This window comes from Lagopus leucura, unplaced genomic scaffold, assembly GCF_019238085.1.
Source record: "Lagopus leucura isolate 7727_CA_CO unplaced genomic scaffold, USGS_WTPT01 35308-0_obj-0_obj, whole genome shotgun sequence".
Taxonomy (NCBI): domain Eukaryota; kingdom Metazoa; phylum Chordata; class Aves; order Galliformes; family Phasianidae; genus Lagopus; species Lagopus leucura.
This window is the reverse complement of record NW_024966708.1, coordinates 10,405-29,083: the sequence shown is the minus strand read 5'-3', so window position 1 is coordinate 29,083 and position 18,679 is coordinate 10,405. Positions and strand designations below refer to the sequence as shown.

The 18,679-nt window shown below is 40.9% G+C and overlaps 1 long non-coding RNA gene across 13 annotated transcripts; it reads right to left on the bottom strand.

Annotated features, from left to right (window-relative positions):
- Positions 1–909: 909 nt before the first annotated feature.
- LOC122192740 lies at positions 910–18,615 on the bottom strand. 13 transcript variants are annotated; one of them, XR_006182679.1, is made up of 8 exons: positions 18,372–18,615; positions 16,896–16,974; positions 15,483–16,027; positions 14,911–15,041; positions 14,725–14,810; positions 11,848–12,034; positions 8,178–10,663; positions 6,022–6,827 (listed from the first exon to the last, which is right to left on the bottom strand). It is a non-coding gene; the product is annotated as an uncharacterized LOC122192740 (long non-coding RNA). The 13 variants fall into 13 exon arrangements; XR_006182689.1 differs by lacking the exon at positions 14,725–14,810 and having other exon boundaries at positions 14,889–15,041; XR_006182681.1 differs by lacking the exons at positions 11,848–12,034; positions 14,725–14,810 and having other exon boundaries at positions 8,178–8,321; positions 9,041–10,663; positions 14,889–15,041.
- Positions 18,616–18,679: the final 64 nt, after the last annotated feature.

Sequence of the window (18,679 nt, the reverse complement as noted above, 5' to 3'; positions counted from 1 at the left end):
AACAGTGAAGGGTGGAGAAAATGAAGCTGAGGAAGGAAGGACAGCAAGGTGTGGAAATTGTAGCAAACGGTGAAGCAAAATGTGGTGTTCTTTGTGCAGTAAGTGATGCGTTTGTAACCAGAAGGGAAACCACTGGCAAAAGTGAGGGGGTTTGCTTTGTTAAACGTTTGCAATCTAGTATAGGAAAACAGGTAGGCATACACAGATTGTTGTACATTCATCCAAACCTTGACTAGGCATGATTTACCAAAACAACGCCACGGCCCAAATTTAAATGTCTGGGCTCTCAGCTGCAGAGGACAGCGGTAGCCTTGCCACTGAAATGTGGCAGCTCTCTGAGTAAAGAAATACTCATGGCTGGACTATGCATGCCCTTCAAGGCTCAAACAGGCTCAGAAGATCTTGAGAGGATCTTAAGTAAAATTGCACCCAAGTGAACTAGGAGAGCATGAAGGTTTCTGCCTCCAAGGAAACAGACACAGCTTACATGCCCAATGCTTAGGCATTGTCTCACTCCTCTTGTCTGGCTACCTTGTGACAATAAGCCCTGTTTAGTGTTTATTTGTTACATTTGTATTATTTGTTGAGTAATAGCTTCCAGCATGTGCACCCAAGCAGAGAGCAGTTACTGAGTAAGGTGGTCAGAAGGGCAGCAGCTCCTGGCTGGCCACATGCAGGGGCTTCTCAGCCATGTTTGCCAGCGAGGTGTGGGCACAGCTGGTAGCACAGCTCCTGGGGCTACCCCTGGTCACAGAGCCCTGCAGTGCCCAGAACAAAGCCAGCAGCCCGTCCTTATAGAGACCCATGTCAGGTGGGGCTGGGGCTGCAGCAGCCCTGCCTCTTCCCAGTCCTAACATCACCAAGTCAGTCCAACAGCTCTGCTTACAGGAGAACCCGAATTTATTCCGAATTTATTCCAGGTCCTGGAATCTGGAAAACCCCGATGTCTCCAGGTGCAGGCAGTACTGGCAAGCATTGACATCAGATGGCTTTAGACACTTGACCTGCCTAACAGGAAAGGAACGGTGCCATTGCGTGGCTAAACTGAGCCTATCAGGCAGTTGTGAGTTAGCTGAGTCCTTAGAGTCCAAGGTGAGTGGAAGTTTGCTACAACACTCCATGCGTGGTTAAGGTAACTCAGTTTCTGCAAGTTTTGCATTAGTAATAATGGAAAAAAAAAAACACAAAACACCCAAACAATTATGATAGGTGCTGCAAAAGAAACTCCTCTTCATCTATTGGATGGGAAGTCAATGACTGTGTACAATTTCCCCTGTAGAGCTGCAGGGCCTTCTTCCACTCCATTGTCTCTGCTGTCTGACACAACGGGAGAGCTGCTGTGGCCTTGCTGTGCCTGTGCTCCTCCAGGGTGAGCCGCTCTGTGAGAGGAGAAGAAACCCACAGGGACTCGGGCCACAATTAAGAACTGCGTCCTGCAAAGGAAAAGCACAGATCAGAGGGAGGATCAGCAAGCAGCAGCACGGCCATCACAGCTCTGGGGGAGGTGCTGTATTTTTCTAAGGCTTGGTTATCCTAGCCACTGGAGGATGATGCCAAAACAACCATTTTGTCACAGGGATGTTTATGGCAAAGGACAGACATAAGTGAGAGCAGCTTACTGTATTTAAGCAAGCAAACACAACTCCTAAAAAGTGAGGGCAGGTCAGTCAGAAACCTTCACTGCCATACTTGAATCAAGCCTCGTCTGCATGCAAAATATTGTCATGATAGCTACAGTTTTCTTCTTATGAGGTCTGGGTTTGCTCTCAGCATCCAGCAACAGATAAAGGCTGCACACGACTGCAGCAGCTGCAACGCAGCGTGCAGGTGCTTTATTTCAAGCAATCTTTGAGCCACGGGGTGGTGTGAGAATCCTTCTTTTTTGGCTCAAAGCTTGCTTCCTGATGTTTTTCTTGTGATAAGACTCTGAGTGACTTGTCAAGGAGGCAAGTGATGGGTGCTAACTGTGTGACAATCGATATCGATTGCTTTGGGAACATTTGAAAGCCCCTTCCCCCAGAGCTGCTTGCTCTGTAGAAGAGCGGAAGAGAGTGCTCAGGAGTGTTCACTGGCGGAAGATCTGGCCTGTGACTAAACCGCTCCAGCTTAGTATGGGAGGCTGGGGGATGATACCATTGTATCCTACGAAGGCAAGATACAAGTTGGTGCCTCCCTGCTTCCTCTTATCTGCTGGCAAGGCCAGAAAGATAAGAACAAAGGAGGTTCCTGCTGAGATCCCAGAGCCAGAAGCTGCCACCGCAAGAAGAACTGACTCAACCACCTTGGGTTTGAGCTGTCACTCAAAGGAGAGCTGACTCGACTACTTTGGATTTGAGCTGTCACTCCAAAGACAGCTGACTCAACCACTTTGAAGCATTGAAAAAGGGCCATCATCGCCATGGACATCGTCGCCGTCGTCGTCAATAGAACAACTCTGCCTGACGACCCACCACTACTGAGGATCAAAGATGAAACTACGAACCACGCTGGATCCATGGTGCTGACTATCTCCCTCTTGCTGCCTATAAAGACTCCTTGCTTCTTCTCTTCTATCTTTTCTGTCTCCCTCCTTCCCTTCCCCATTACCCTAATCATAATAGTGTTTGTCCTCCCCTTCCCCATTTCCCTGATTAAGATTTGTAATAAACTGGTCGCACCAACATTTGAACCGTTGCTTCTTAATCTCACGCCGGGTATATAGATAAAAAAAGAACCTCCTCTCCCTCCTATAAATTGGAGCGAGACAGTAACTAGACGGAATGGCTTCAAGCTGCACCAGAGATTCAGGCTGGATGTTAGGAAATACTGCTTCTCTGTAAGAGTGGTCAGGCACTGGAATGGGCTGTTCAGAAAGGTGATGGTGTCACTGACCCTGGAGGCGTTCAAGGAATGTTTCAAGGATTTTGTGTTGAGGGACATGGTTTAGTGAGAACTATTGGTGATAGGTGGATGGTTGGATTGGATGATCTCGTAGGTCTTTTCCAACTTTGGTGTTTGTGTGCTTCTGTGATACCGTGAAAGCAGTTCTGTGAGCAAGATTTATTGATGTTAGATTTGAATTTGCAGCTCACCTTCTTTGTATTGGTCATTTGGTGTTTCCACACCTGCTTAAATTTGATTGCAGTTATGTGTTTATTTTCCAGGTGTTTTTTTTTTTTTTTTAAATTTTGTTCATTTATTTATTTCCTGTGATATGGTCATCTTTTCAGTGTAGTTTGTAATTTGTTGTGCAACATTTCACTTTATTCTATTCTTAAATCCTCATCACTACATTGCTGTTACTAGAATGCTGACTACACACTTTTTCACTGAAAGAAAAGCTCTGGATTTTAGTAACATTTTCTCCTTTTTTTTTCTTTTTCTTTTTTTTTTTTTTTTTAACGTGTATGATAGTCTATCCAGAAAGCTGCTAAATCTAAGAACTTTTTGCATAACAAATTCAGTATGTTGTTCAGCAACATGTTCTTGAAAGTGCAGCTGAAACATAATTCATATTCTTCGTTTCAGCAAGTTTTCAAAAGAACCTCTTGAGTTCAAGATAAAGGAGTGTTTGTACAGCAAGGTAAAGGTGATTTTCATACTGCTTTCTCGTGCACATAGCTAATTTGGAAGTATGCAAAATTGTTTTAGAGGCAGAATGTTCTTGTTTCACAGTATTGCATATATGCAATCCTGCATTCAAGATGGAGGAAACCTGCCTAGGTATTTTTATTACTTGAAGAACTGTAGGAAATAAACATTGTAAGTTCTGTCTCCATTCCAAATCCTGTTATTTCAGTCTGATTTTACTCACTTTATAGTAGGCCGCTTCATTAGTACTTGGCGAATTAAAACATTGGATAGACTGAAGTTGCTATCCATATTTTTGCCATTAATAATAATAATGATTGAAATTGTGAAACCCTGATTATTTTGATTTATTTTCTGTTCAAGTGAAACCCCCGTTGAAATCAAAGATTTGACTAAGGCTTTCAATTTTTTTCTATTTTAATCATCCACTCCTGCACTCTTTCTTACCACACCTTCCATTTTTTCGACTTCATAACCTTCATTATTTTAATATTAAGCTTTAACATGCACACTTTTTTCTAACTCTTAGCTTGCTTAGTTTATAATTAGGAAAAAAATCATGCTGAACAATAGAAAATGTGTTTATATTGTCGTTTGGAGAAACTGATAGATCCTAAGCCTTTTCACATGTACTGTTCTCATTAATTCTTACAATTTTGAAAAAAATATATAGAAGCCTTGTAATGACAACATATTCTCACGGCAACTGGGCTTATTAGCATCTCAGTGGATATTCTTTTTCTTGTATTTTATTATTTTATTTGCCTGAAGTATGCCAGCCATTTGAATCTCAGAGGCCATGCATTAACCTACAGCTACCATCTAAACTATCACAAACTGCTGTTCTGAATACTGATTGTTCAACAGTGTGAAGCTCAATGAGCACATCAATGCAAAGAATAGATTACTTTGTATTATATTTAGTTATGTCAATATATCTAGCATTCACTGTGCATTGCTGTAACTTTCTGAAATATCTGTAACATTCCAGTTATTTACAGTGACTTTGGAGTCTTATTACATATAGCGAGTAAATATTATGAAAATTCCCCAAATATCTCTTCTGCATTCACCTGTCATGCTTTTGCTTGCTATCAAAAAATCACATGGAATGTTTATAAAGGATGTTATGTGCTGAAGACGTATAAGTTGTTTCCTTCCATGTAACAGACATGCACACTGACAATTGATTCCTGAGAAAACTATTGACAATAAAATGTTTTATTTCACTGAAATAAAACCCAATGCATGTTCAAGGTTTATAGACATTCTATTAGATATAATTCCATATAAAAATGAATTCACACTGTTAAATTTTCAGATGCAGGAAAAAAATAACTGAATGTTTGTGGAGATTTTAACTGGTAGCAAAATACAGGTAGAAGCCCAAAAATTACTTCCTAAGCAATTCCACATTATCTTCAAATCCCTTACAATCTTTCACTCTTATTCTTTAAAAGACAAGTAGTACATTTTTCAGTCAAATTAACTTAATTGGTTAGGTATTGTTAAACTCATATTCAGTGCACTGAAATGTTACAGTCTGCAATAACTTAGAACACTATTTTAACCGTATCTAAATGACATTATTGTAAGAAAAAAAAATTAGTCAAATTGTTGCTCCACCATCAGGGTTTAGGTAATAACACATGACTATTTATAATAACAATAACAATAGTTGTAAAAAAATTCTACAATCTGCACTACTTCTGGGCTATGAAGGCAATCTCTGTATCCAGTACAAGAATTTAGGATCAGCCTATTATTTTTATACCATGATTTATAGTACCGTCATTCAAATCCTGAACAAAATAAAACTTAACTTCTTACTTTGGCCTCTACCATCTGAAGAAAATAATTTATTTTGCTCTCAGTCATGGTATATGCACTGACACCGAGCACATTACTGCTGTTCTTTGCTCAGTTCATACACACAAACAGAAATAGCTTACAGTACATTTTAGACATAATGGCAGCGTAACACCAGCAGGGATTGAACTTGTGATACCTAACAAAATCATTCACTTAAATTAAAATATTTAGCTCTTTTATCCAAGACTGGAGCAGACCATACCATATGAATTATACAGTTACTATTAGTGCTGTAAAAATACTACACTGGGAATGATCTTTGCGTAGATATATTTCTATAGGACTTTGGTTTACAACCTCATTCATGTAGGAGACTAAGGCACTATGCTGCTGTTAGAGAAAATAGATTTATTGTTCACAAAGCGCTACTGCTGAGGAATGTTAAAGTCACCTTTAAATCAGTAGTATTAGAGAAATGTAAATTAAAATCTTGTGGCAAAAGTTATTCCAGGTAATCATAATAAAATAAATTAGCTATCAATTCCAAATAATGTGCTCTATCTTTTCACTAGTAAAACATTTCTGATTGCTTACACACTGAATAGAAATAAAATATCATCCTTAAAAAAAAAACAAACCAACAATCTTTCCAAGGAAAAGGAAAAGGAAAAGGAAAAGGAAAAGGAAAAAGGAAAAGGAAAAAGCTGGACACTGCTCTGAAACGTGGACACTCTCAACTCCTTGGTGCCAGATGGATTGCATCCTGGAGTGTTAAGGGAGTTGGTGGATGTGGTTGCCAAACCACAGTCCATCATCCTTCAACCGTCCTGGCTAACTGGGAATGTCTGGGTGGACTGGAGACTGGCAGATATGAAGACCATCTTCAGAAAGGGCCAGAAAGATGATTCTGGTAGCTACAGACCTATCAGTCTCACCTTGGTGCCATGGAAGGTCGTGAAACGGATAATCTTGGGAGCCACCATGGATCAATGAAAGGTCAGCCATGGGATCAGGCCCAGACAGTATGGGTCTGTGAATGGAAGATCCTGTCTGACAAACCTGATTTTGTTCTATGACAGGGTGACCTGCTTAGTGGATGAAAGTAAGGCTGTTGATGTGGTCTTCAGTAAAGTCTTTGACACTGCCCCCCACAGCATCCTCGTGGAGAAGCTGGCTGCCCATGGTTTGGATGGGCATTCGCTCTGCTGGATGAAACACTGGCTGGATGCCCGAACTCAAAGAGCTGTGGTCAGTGGAGTTAAATCCAGTTGGAGGCCAGTCACGAGCATTGTCCCCCAGGGCTCTGTTCTAGGGCCGCTTCTATTTAGCATCCTTATTAATGATCTTGATGAGGGGATGAGTGCACCCTCAGTAAGTTTGCCGATAACACCAAGTTGGTAGGGAGTGTTGTTCTGCCAGAGGGAGGAAAGGCATTACAGAGGGACCTGAATCGAAGAGCCAAGGTAAACTGTATGAGTTTCAATAGAATCAAGTGTCAGGTCCGGCATTTTGGTCACAACAACCCCAGGCAACCCAGGCTTAGGGAGGAGTGGCTGGAAAGCCACCTGACAGAAAGGGACCTTGGTGTGCTGATGGACAGTTGGCTGAATATGAGCCAGCAGTGTGCCCAGGTAGCCAAGAAAGCCAATGGCTTGTATCAGGAATGGTGAGCATTTGAAATCTGTAAGTAAACCAGGAGATGATTAGACAAGCTGTCTGGAATTTGAGGACAGTCAGTTACTGATAAACCATGATGACAGATAGCCAACAATGCTTTCAAAATATCAGTGTGCTTTCCGAATTGTTTTCAGGCACAATATTTCTAAAGACCTATTCTTATGTTTCTTATCTGTCACACTGGTACTTGTAAAATGCTATTGAGATTGTGGTTTGCAGCCTTTAACACATCAGCTAACATAATTTCGTACTATATAACTAATATGCATTTAATTTCTGGTTAATGCCTTTGAATTACAGTAATAGCACTGAGGACCATTACTGCTGATGGGCACAGAGGCCGGACACATGGGCAGCATGACAGAAATATAATAGATGTATGGGCTTACTTAGCTACTGTCAAGTGCAGAGACACTACGATAAACATTAAACTTTACATGAGTACCAATCTAATGTTTTAATCCATGTTATTGTAAATACTGCAAAGCAGGTTATGTAGAAGATCTGTGCTTCAGCTTTTTCACATTTCTCTAGCTGCATGGATAATTAGACTTCATGCAGGTTGAACATTGGATGGTAGAATGATCTTGGTAGAACTTAAGTGGCCATTTGTCCCCTGAATAATGGAAGTAGGCTTTTAAAACAGTTCAATGAAAGGTATGAACTCACATTTCTACATCCACTAATACAGCATAATAGACAATTTCTATTTATTTTTTTAAATTGCTGTGATACAAAATGTGCCTCAAAGTACAGTTAGTAAATCTTCAGGCAGGCTTGGAGAAGTTTAATACATATATAATACATGATGCATACAAAACAACACAACGTCTTGTGAAGTGTTAAAACTGGACTTTGACTTCCATTCATTTTAATACTGTTCAAAGAAACATTAAAAAACAATCAAAGAGTGACAGTAAACATGAAAATGAGGGGATGACTTCAGGAATGTAAGCAAGTATCTTTTCTAATCACAGCTAGATAATTCTGATGACTTCTTCATGCTCTCTTTCTTCCTGTTATCTCAGTTCTGTTTAAGCTAGCTAAATATCAAGTAATCATTGAATCTGAGCAAGCTCTACTAATTCAAGTGAAGAGTTATACAACGACTACTGTACCTGTTACACTGAGTAATGCATTCTTGTATGTCAGTATATGGAAAGTTTCTGTGAAGAAGAAACCAAATTCAGCACTTGTATTAAGTAGCTCAAATTTTCAGTGAAGACTCAGTATAAGAACATTTGCATACACATTCACCATTCCTTTAAACAGAGAAAATTAATATTAGGAAAATGATGTTCTCAACCTCCCTTTATTTTTGTATTTGATCTTAAGAAAACTAACACTAACTCTTTCTGTTATCGTAACTCAACTCACATATTTCACAGAGTCACAGAACTGTAGGGTCTGGAAGGAACCTCTAGAGATCATCTAGTCCAACTTCCCTACCAAAGCATGCTCCCTTGACCAGGTTGCACAGCTAGGCATCAAGGTGTGTCTTGACATTTACAGAGAAGGAGACTCCACAGACTCTCTGGGCAGCCTGTTCCAGTGCTCCATTACCCTTACTGTCAAGAAGTTCTTATGCACATGTGTGTGGAACATCCTGTGCTTCAGTTTGTGGCCATCTCCCCTTGTTTTATCACCAAGCACTGTTGAAAAGAGCCTAGCCTTGTCTGTTTGCTTTCCTCACCTTACATATTTATAGGCACTGACCAGATCCCCTCTGAGTCTTTTTTTCTCAAGGCTGAACAGCCCTAGGTCGCTCAACCTTTCCTCATAAGGAAGGTGCTTCAAGCCTTTTATCACCTTTATGGCCCTCCACTGGACTCCTTCCAGGAGATCCCTGTCATACTTACCTGTTTCACTTTATGTCTTTGCTAACACAAGCAACCTAATAGCAGTAACAATGATGACAACAACTACAACAACAGTAATTATAACAACAATAATAATTCAACATAGCAAATGTTGCACTTACCATATATAAGGCTGGGATGCAGTTCTGCATATACTGGAAATCTCACCTGCATCTTGCCTTCACAAGATTTCCAGAATTGTAGAATAAATATGGCAGCATAAACTCAGTTGAAGAATTCAGGAGGAATTTCTGATGCTACAGTAATATTCCCACAAGACAGTCAGGATATCATCATTATTTTTAATGAATATTCATATTGAACTTCCAGCTCACAAAAGATGCTATCATTATTTCTTGAAAGGTGGTGGGTTTTTAAATATATTATGACACTTTTTTCCTTTCAAAAGATGTTCTTATAAAAATATCTGCATTATTCAGTTCTGATCAGATCCATTTCCAGTAGTATAAACATATCATTCTGAAGAGTAATTAGATACAGAAAATAAAATACAATCAATGTTGAGAACTTACAGAAGTGCAGATAAACAAGTGCTCATGATATTTTTCAACAGATGGTTAGAAAAAATCAGAATCTCCTTCTAGATTTTCTCTTCTAGGTTCAGAATATACAATTACAGTTTTTATAATTCAAACTGAGAAAAATGTAGAATCAAGAAGGCTTCAGCAGATCAACAATCATCCTTTAAAATAATTTTGTAAACACATACAAGCATTTTATTCAAACTTAGACACAGTTCTAAAAATCTTTTTTTTTCCTCTCTGTAATCATATATACTTGTTTATTTGCTAAAAATCTAACAGTGGATTTTTTTATTTTTTTTTTTCCCAGTGAATGACGTAATATTATTGTTTCTTCTTTGGCTTTGAACTACTATTCAGAATTGTAGCCAGTGTCAACAGCTCCTCTAATTTCAGGTCGGAGGTTTCTTATTCTCTGGTCATCACTCACAGCTATAATTTGAAAATACTTCCCTGTCCTTCATTGAGTCCTTTTAAAGCACTTCAGGTAAGTGCAGTAAAGGAAGACAGAGTTAGTACAGTTCAACCATAAATAGTTTCTCGTTCTTGTAATACACTTGGGATGAGAGAGCAGAAGATGATAGTGACCCAAGTAGCAATCACTAACAAGCATTAATTTACAGAAGAAAAAAATAAAAAATAATAATAATAATAATAAAAGAGAGAGATCAGTACAGGAGCTTAACCAGAAAGGTATCTTACGCAGACCTTGGAAGTTGGAAATCAATAAATAACAAGAAATCCAGTAAACTTGAGAGTAGGAAGAGAGTTGCAGGGATGGTGGTGATACAACTGGATATCTTATATTGCGATGAAGGCTGAGCCTCGGGAAAATCTAAAATAATTCCTTCTTTTATCCACAGGACTTCAGGTTGATTCAGTGATATCAGAATGGATATAAAAGGCAGCAGGACTAAGATTCCATCGGAACAATAAATCTTGTATGTACTGCTTTTCCAGTTCAAGTATCTTCAATTAATAGAGTGTCAGAAGAGGAGAGTCAGTTAATTCATTTTTATGTCATTAAATCTATTGTCCTGAAAAACAACTGAAAATAGTGTGTAAGCAGCCTTACCTTCATTGTGTCTTCAGATTATAGAAACCAGATTCAGTAACTAAGACAAGGAACATTTATATGACCTCTAATGCTTCTGCTTAGGTCAGTGTAGGATAGATTTGTACAGGCAGGTTCTGTCCTTCCATCTGCAATATAAAGGAGTTCATTCTTCTCTCAAACAAATTCCATTGTATGCACTTTGATGAAGCAGGTAAAATAGAATTTGTCTATTTTTTCTTCCGGCTCTCTGAGGTGGTGTATTAAAAGGTGTTGCTTCCCCTCACAGACACTGAATTGATTACATGGATTTCTCCATTTCGCTGCTGAGAGGTTACAGATCAGTAGCACTATGCTGTTCACTGATGTTGGAGTATCAAACCCTCATTTCAGAAGTTTTCTGATGACACAGCATTAGTATACAGCTCCCAGAAAGCTGAAATAACTCAGTACTCAGTAAAGTATCACCCATGCTTGTCTTTCCAAGTCAAAGAAATAATGTGTGTGCATCTTAAAGCCAAGCAGAAGCTTAGTTACATATGTTTTCTTGGGACAAATCAAATTCCAGTTATTTTAACATGCTTAATAGAATTGTTTCATGTAAAATTCATTCCTCATAAATACTACATTTCAAAACAGTGTGCAAACAGTACAGTGGATATTATTTTTGTAGTGTTATAATACAGTTATGGAGTCAAAAAAGTTAGTTACAAAAAAGTAGGCAAAATATCAAGAAGGAGAATTTTTATATATATATATATATTTCAGTGTCTGCTGAAGTGAAACAGGGAATTTCTTTCAACTTTCACTGTTTTTGGATTAAGGTTCTGCAAAAAGAAGCTTGTTAGCCAAGCGGAATGTGTGATACTGATATACTGATTCAGGTAGGTGCTATAAAACTATTACAGAATTGCTGTTAATAGAACAGAGAGAAAGTCGTGATCCTGTTTTAACTTTGGTTAAGGACATGTGTACCTTGGAATCAGCTACCTATTAGTGTCTGCAAAGATGAAAACATCTCTGTATGTTTATAAATAATATATAAATTAAACACCTTTTTTTTTTTTTTTTTTTTTTTTTTTTTTTTAAGAGAGAGAGAAAGTGTATGGCAACTGGAGAGAGGAAGATATTATCAGAAAAAAAAACACCCAAACATTTATCTCTGATTTTAAGCATAGATATAGATCCTTAAATTTATACTTTAAGAACTGTGACCAATGTTTCAAAATGCCTAAACTCTAGAAATATTTTGGTGATCTTCGGTTAGCTCAGTGTTAACTGGTTCATACCAAAATTAAATGCAAGAAATGAATATCTTTGCTGGGTAACTTACATTACTTGAGTTTAGTATTATCATAAAATTACAGAATCTTCTGAGTTAGAAAGTCATCTAATCCAACTCCCTTGAAATGAATATGAACAAGTTGCTCAGAGCCTGGGCCAGCCTGATCTTGATTGCCTCCAAGGACAGGTGATCCATCCACCACCTCTCTGGGTGATTCCTTTCAGTGCCTCACCACCTTCAAAGTAAAAAAGACTTCTTTGTATCTAATGTGAATTTATCCTTTTATATTTTAAAACCATTTACATTTGTCCTATCGCAACAGACCTTGCTGAAGAGTCTGTCCTCTTCTCCTTATAGCCCTCCTTTAGATACTGAAAGGCTACTATCACATCTCCCCAGAGCCTTCTCTTTTCCAGGCTGAACAGTCCCAGCTCTTTCAGCCTGTCCTCACAGGGGAGGTATTCCGTTTCTGCTCATGCTCTAACAGATCCATGCCTCTCCTGTACTCCAGAACTCCACGTCAGGATGGAGTACTCCAGATGTGGTCTCACCAATGCAGAGCAGAGGGGCAGGATCATCTACCTTGACCTGCTGACCACCATTATTTTGGTGCAGTCCAGGACAGGAGTGGCTTTCTGGGCTATGAGGGTACACACTGCTAGTTCATGTCCACTTGCTATTGACTAGTATCCCTATGCCCATTGTGGCAGGGCTGTTCTCTGTCCTTACATCCTTCAACTTGTACTGATACAAGGGGTTGGTTGCCATTACCCATGTGCAGTACCTTGCACTTGGATTTTTTGAACCTCATGAGGTTCTCCTTGCCCCACTGACAAAGGCTGTCTAAGTCTCTCTGAGTGGCATCCCATCCCTCAGTCATCTTGACCTTATCACATAGCTTGTTGTCATCCACAAACTTGATGAGAATGTACTTGATCCCACTGTCAATGTCACTGCTGAAGATATTAAAGAGCATTGGTCCCAGTACTGACCCCTGAGGAGCACCACTTGTTACTTTCTCTATCCAGACATTGAGCCAATGACCACCACTCTCAAGGTATGACTAGACTAAACTTTGTTCATCAGTCTACCTTTCAAATCCACACATTTTGAATTTGAAAAGAAGGATACTATGGGGACTATGTCAAAGTCTCTACTGACATTAAGATAGATGACATCAAGCATTTTCCTCATCCGCTGATGTAGTTATGCCATCATGAAATCCACTGATTATCTTTTCAAAATTAGTTCTTATTTGTAACACTGAACATTATAAATTGTATTTTCTTTACACAGCAGTATCTAATAGCTTTTACCTGAAATGAGCTTGTTTCTGAAGAAACAAAAATTGGATTTGCTACTTTTGAACATTTTATCTTTTTTCTTTGTCAAATCCTAACCATTTTAAATGCATAGGTTTTCTTCAGTTTTGTTTATTTTGCGGGGTAATTTGATAAATTAATGCATATTTTGTAAAGCAAACAAGTGTCTGGCAGTTAGTACATAGCAGGATAACAGAACTGCTCTTTGATTTGCGTAGTAGTGTTCCTGTTAAAAATTTTGCTTGACAGTCTTTGAGATTAAATTCTTTTATATAGAATGAGTGTGTTAAGTCAAATTATGTGCATCTGCCTAAACCACTTTCTTCTTGTATCAAGCAGTCTCAGAATTCTATAATAATCCTTCCTTCCTAAAACTTTGGAATTGTTTTTCAGACACAGTCTTTGTTTCTGTGTTTAATTGTTACAATATCAATATGTCTTATGTACTTTGATACATTCAATAAAGTGCACTAGCACAGCAAAATATCATGGCTCAGTATCAACTGATTCATAGCAAGCAAAGAAATATATTTCCAAGAATAAATAAGAATTGTAATTTTTTTTTTTAAATTGTCAGCAATACCTGTAGACAGTATCTTCTAGAACTAACAGTGCAAAGGCAGATATACATATGCAATCATAACACCAAAAACAAGATCACTACTGTATTGTAATTAATAAGTCATTCTCTTCTCTGAGGCAGTTCTTTTGTTTATTACATAATCCTAGAATGCAATGAAATAGCAAGTATCAACTACTAACAGTGTTACACTACATTAGACTCCTTATCTGGTTTGGACTAACGGGCTTACAGCAGGTCAGAAAAAGACTCGTGTGAATACTAAGGACAGAGAACTGTCTAAAAAGTAAGCAGCTAATCAGCAGTATTTAACCTGTAGGAAAAAATAATTACTGTGCTTTGACTAATTATAGAAATATAGAAAGGCCCCATCCATACAGAATTCAGAGATTTACAGTGCTTTCCTTCACACACACAACAGTCTGGCTGAAGTTTTGGCCCTGAAAGCATTGCCCCAGCAATCTTTACATTAAGATCTGCAGCAGTGAACTGTGGCATCAAGTTAATTACAGGTGACAGAATTTATTGTGCTATCGTGTACCAATGAAAAATCTCAGTTGTCATATTCTTCCAGATAAAGATTTTTCGCATGCTTTGAACCATTAAGACAAGGTGATCCAGTGGTCCTGAGGACAATAATAGCATGCATTACTGAGGGATATTTAAAAAGGTGTATGTCATTAAAACTTGCTTAAAACATGCAATTGAACTTAAGTGCTGTTTTCTACTCGGAACTTCATAGGCTGATGAAAAACTAACTACCAAGTGGGATTATTATGTTTCTAACATTTCTAATGAATAAACAGCTTTCTTTCAAACAACCAACACAGAAGATTGTTTTTATGTGTTATTACTCTGAGTTACATTACCCAGTTAAAAACACCCCACATGTAAGGGAATCTACCCCTCTGAACACAGAAAATAGGCAGTTATAGAAATTCAAACAACAAAACGTTCCCTCGTGTTACATAAGAAGACTGGAGAAACCAGCAGACCATCTAGCAAAAATAAAAGTGTACTCACTGTACTGAATGTGAACTTGTGGAGGCTTTTTTCTTAACATAAAACCAGCCAGCATTCCTTCACTCATCAACTATTTTGAACATGCACTGGACATCAAGGGTTGGCAATGAAGATAAACACGTCATTTTTCTACAAGGGAGGCATTACAAAGAAGTTGTTCTTACATGGTAAATAATAGAAACTCACTGAAGAGTGGGATGAAATAATGCAGTTCTTCCAGTACTTTGCTGCGTGGGTGAATACGGACACGAATCTGCCAATCTTATTTCTAACTTCTGAAGAAAACACAATGGCTCAGCTGTGAAAAATTTCCTGGACTGTCAAGTAACCGGAAAGAAAGAATAAAAAAAAACAACAATGAAGACTGATAATGCTCTGCTTTACCTAACATAGTAATTATAACCTCATGTGCTGTTTTATCCCCTCACAATTACTTGGCCCTGTGCAAATGTTTCAATATATTGATATTACAATGAAAAACAAGTAGACAAAAGCGTGGTTTTACCAACACGCCTCTTTCAGAAGCCCTATTTATTAGTATGCCAGTTTCAAATTTAGCGTTAACATATATTAAGCTAGGAAGAGAGTCACTATCATGTTAATATCTATTAGTCATTGTAATTATGAAAAAACAACTAGATATGTGTTGCATCACCTTGATTGAATATCCCTGTGATGCATCTCTAGTTTGCATCTACTGACCTCCTGATCCTCTGGGAGATTAGCAAAAATGAACCAAATAAAACAAGACTTCTCACCTGGGGTTTGGTTTCCAAATGATACTCAGCACCCAGCGTGTACATCTTCTGTTATCCTGGTCTATATTTGTGCTGTCTATTTTCGTGTCACATCACCAAAATCTTTTCTCCTTAGGCTTGTTTTGAAGTGTTAAAGATGACGTCTCAGCCAGATGGAGAGCCAGCTCCAGGTACAAGAGGTGTACCAGCAGAACCAGGAGTTACTAGGGTAGGAAAGTACAGGATGGCATCCCTTTTTGGTGCTGTCTGCCACACTGTGGGGTCAGCTTACAGCCCCCCAGGGAGAAACGCGTGTCATCTCCTCGCACAGCAATTAAAGACCGCTGTGACATTATTTTAGGATTTGGCGTCCTCAGTGGGTGAACCCAGCACCGGCCTGCATGGCACCATGAGGCCTTTTGGCTCAAACATCAATCCCAAACCCCACAGAAACAGGGAGGCTGCAGTGTGTGTCCTTCATGCAGCCCCTGTGCTTGAGTCAGAGATCGCTGACGTACGGCAGTGCCCCATTTCTGCTGCGGTACGACGTGGGATTGCTGAAGTCGCTGCAGATTTGGAGAAAAGACAGATCATCTCCAGAAAGCACTCCCCATACAACTTGTCCACATGCGTGGGGCACAAGCCCCATTCTGGGGGCAATGACTCACGCCCCCCTGTCACAGCCGTGCGCCGAGGGCACCATCACCCCCCTGTGCACAGCTATCAACTTGTCCCAAGACTCCACACAACCCACAGGCATCCCTGCCCCCGTCCTCAATCCCATGGTGACATCAGCATGGACTGAATTGGGGCAGGGGATGTGGGGGGACTTGAGACATGAGGGGATGTGTGGGGACACAGGGACATGTGAGGACATGGGGTGGAGGTGTGGGGTCAGAACTGCAGAGGTGAGATGAGGTGACACAGGGTGGTGGCAGGCCGTGCCAGGAGGTGCCGGTGCCATTTGAGCAGCGCTGCAGGACAGATGAGCAGCACCAGCCCAACCTGGGGGTGATGGTGACACTCCGGGATGTGGAAATGCTATTGGTTTTCAAGCAGGAGTTCGTTATCTATACATAATACTGCACTTGTTTGTTTTTGTTTTAGTTTGTTTTTTTAAGTCAGTGATAGTATGCAGCCTGAACCCATGTCTTTGAAAAGTGCAGTTTAACGATTGTCAGCTGAGAACAGCAGCAGAACATGGGGTCGTCACAGGGGGAAGCCACAGGGAAGGAAGCGAGGAAAGAAAGGAGAAAGCCTGAAAAAGGAATGGGGAAGGCACAGGGCGAAGGAAAGGGCAAGACATAGGGGAATGAGGGGCAAAAAGACAGAATAGCTGTAGAGCAGCCTAAAAAGCAGCAAGAAGCTCTGGGAGGAATGTCAAGTGCCAGATTCTGTATCAGGTGTGTATCTGTGTGCATATGTTGCCATTACCCGCTTTGGTCAGGGTTCTTGTCAGTTCTGAGCTCCTGCAGTGGGAAGAGCTCGAGCAACTGGTGCAGTCGCTGCAGACCTGTGCGATGGGGGAGTGCTTGATAAGGACAGCCCTGCAGCCCTCAGCTGGACAAACTTGCTCCGTGTGCCCAGACTGTGAGCTGCACAGTGCCCGGCTGCACTGCTCCAGCTCGGAGCCCGCTGCCTGCAGCTGCATCTTTGCTTCCTTCCCTCCTGCCCAGAGCCTTGAGGGTGCTCCCACAGTCCCCCGCCCACCCCCAAAATGTCACAGAAGACAGCTGGCAGCGAGCTGAAGGAATCCCAGCACCCTGTTTTCCCTCTGCCTGCAGCTCTCTCCTCCTCTGCCACACGGGGCTCCAGCCTGCGAAATGGGAATGGTCGAGGGGAAAGGGAGTGCTGGCAGGAGCGACTGCTACAGCTGGCCGGGGAGGGTCTGCATACCCCGCGCCCTTCTGGGCTATCTGTCCAGCTGCAGGAAGACCAGGGTAGGGCAGCTGAGAAGCTGCCTCCATCAGAGGGGGGAACAAGCTGTCCTTCCACAGAGACATTCCTCTCACAGCCAGATGCACCCACACAACTCTCGGGCCATCTTGCCAATGGCAGCTGTGACACATCAATTCTTTCTAGGGAGGTGAATTAATTTTTTCCATCTGTAAACTTAGGGGGAGAACTGCAGTTTTTGTTAATCTTTGTAGCAACACTGTAATGGTCCACACAGAACTCAAAAGTGCAGCTTTGTGCTAGATCTGGCTGCTTAGACTTGCTAGGACCTAAAACTTCCCATTTTATGGCATGAAAAGAACAAAAAGCCAAAAATGAAACCCACAGGGAAAGAAAGGCTTTTGAAGAAAAATACGTGGAAGTATAAACAAAACAGAGGCTGAATGAACATTAATATGGCTCTGCACTTTCTGCCAATGGGCTCTAATCCCATTATCATTAAATTTGCTGGGCAGTTGCATTTTGGTATTTGAACATTTAGAAACAATGCAACAGACGCTGGCAAAAAGAAAGAAGAAAAAAAGAAAAAAATTTTTTTTTTTTTTTAAAGCTATTTATATGCACTTGGCACAGCTCTCCTGGGTTTGGAGTAGTTTCCCTCTTTCTTCTTCGTCTTTCCCCCCACTTCTAACTTCGTGCTCCTCTCCCGTCCTCACAGCACACACACCGGATCGCCAGGCACTGCGCCGCCGCCCCTCCCCCAGTCCCGTCGGAAAAGTTCTTTCCGCGGTCTCTGCCGCCACCTCCTGGCCAATGCGCGGAACGGCCGCTGCGTCCCGCAAGCAGCACAACGCATGCGCGTACAAAATGCGGAAGTGCCGTTCTAACCGCTCTACTCAGCTAATCCGCCGCCTCTCTATGGTCATCAGTCCTCCAGGTAATAGCGAACATAGCGGCGAACAGCCCCGGCCCGGCCCGGCAGGTTATTTCGCGTGATTAGTTTCGAGTACTCACCTACGCGTGCGTTGTTTTCGACTCCTCATGACGCGTACGAGGAGCGCAGGGGCCGCTGGGAGCCAGAATAGGCTGTTCCCGAGGCAGGCTCCAAGAATCGACTGCTCGCCTGCACCTCGAGGCTTTGTAGATTTGAATGCTAGTTACGAGTGTCCTGGCGCATGCGCTCTGTTGCCTCGAGGACTAACCATAACAAAGCTCGGCGGATTTGCTGCGCAGAGCGAGGAACATCACCGCCGCGTGCCCGTGCGCATGCGCCCTGGTGCCTGCGGCGCCAAACAAACACGGCCGCAATTCCAGCTATTGGC